Source organism: Euleptes europaea, chromosome 8, assembly GCF_029931775.1.
Source record: "Euleptes europaea isolate rEulEur1 chromosome 8, rEulEur1.hap1, whole genome shotgun sequence".
Classification (NCBI taxonomy): Eukaryota; Metazoa; Chordata; class Lepidosauria; order Squamata; family Sphaerodactylidae; genus Euleptes; species Euleptes europaea.
In genome coordinates this window covers 88,094,044-88,095,587 of record NC_079319.1, presented here as the reverse complement: position 1 = coordinate 88,095,587, position 1,544 = coordinate 88,094,044, and the positions used below count along the sequence as shown (strand labels likewise).

At 32.8% G+C, this 1,544-nt stretch overlaps 1 pseudogene; it reads left to right on the top strand.

Annotated features, from left to right (window-relative positions):
- The first annotated feature begins 451 nt into the window (after positions 1-451).
- LOC130482198 (U2 spliceosomal RNA) lies at positions 452-532 on the top strand (annotated as a pseudogene).
- The last annotated feature ends 1,012 nt before the right edge of the window (positions 533-1,544 follow it).

The window sequence follows — 1,544 nt, the reverse complement described above, 5'->3', positions numbered from 1 at the left end:
GAGTTCCAAGAAACTCCTTAAGCATACTACTTATTTTACCCCTAAAATGGGGAACAGAAAAGGAGCTTGTTGGTATGATATTTAGAAATTTTGGAAAATCTTCTTGATATATTGTATTGAATACGTATCAGATAGGGTGGGGGAAATTCAAGTATCAATGCTTGGGAAGATTTATTTGAAATATAAAACAATAGTTAAGTTTGATTAGAAATGTAATAACATAATATTACATATTTTACCAATATGATTTCATAATTCATCTTTAAATACTGGTGAATACAAATATTGTAGTTATTAAGTATAAAACAAATAATTTCATTATTTATGATAAAATATTAGGATAATTATTACTTATGTTGTCTATTATCTTATTACATATTGTTTAGAGCCACCATTATCTTTTATCACATGTTGTTAATCATACTATCATTATACTATCACATACTATACTATCGCTTCTCGGCCTTTTGGCTAAGATCAAGTGTAGCGTAGTAGTATACTATCATTATTTTTTCCTTTGGTATAACTGTCTTAATTGTCTCAACTGTAAATGAGATCATGATATGGTTTTTTGTTTGTTTTGTATTGACCTTTGCCTTTTCTATTCTGTTTTGTTTATACTGTTAAAAAAACTTTCAAACATGAGTTGTTTTCATTTACTGGATCACAGGTTTTGCAGGCCTGCCAGATATACATTGCAACAGCTCATCTGTTCATCCACAAAGAAGAAAGACCCATACACACTTATGATTCTACCAGTAATGGAACCAAGTTCATAATTACATGGGTCAACTGATGAATTTGTGTACCTTAGCTGAATAACAATTCAAGTACCATTTCCCCCACAAATGCTGATCAGAGAAGCCCTTTTCAGAGCCTATGTCTTTTTCTTCTTCTTTTCCTTCTTCTCCTCCTCCTCCGTGTGTATTTAAGACCATAGTTGATGACACACAAGGTCCAGAAAGCAAAGATGGTATACATTTTAATTGCCACATTAACTCAGATAAATCAGGGTTAATATTTAACATGCAATTTTGAAAGATCAGGTTCACTTCTCCTATTGTAGTCAAACCATGGAAAGAAGCATGGGTGGGTGAGACACTAAAGAAAAAAACAGTTATCAAAAATTCCACCACCATTATAGTTTTATTTTATAAGTTTCTAGCTAAACTTTCTTTTCCTTTTTAGCACTTCTGTTAATTTACCGCTTTCACTGTTGAGTCCTAGCCCATGTGGAGTGCCATTGCACATATCCACGTTATTACCCGAATGTTTCATTGGGATTATGAGTCATCCTTGGCAAAAGCTGTTGCCGGCAACAGTGATGAAGAGATGAAATCAACAGCTATATTAAATATCAAAAGCCTAGCAGGAGTTATCCCACAGGAAAGGGAACCTAAATGTTCATTCATTTTAACCATCAAATATACTCATTATAAAATATTAATAATTTAGAGATTTGGGGTGGTATGGAAGCCTCATGAGAAGTTACAAAGCCATCTTCTCAAAACTCTTTTGCTGCCTTTGAAAGTTCTGAGATTTTC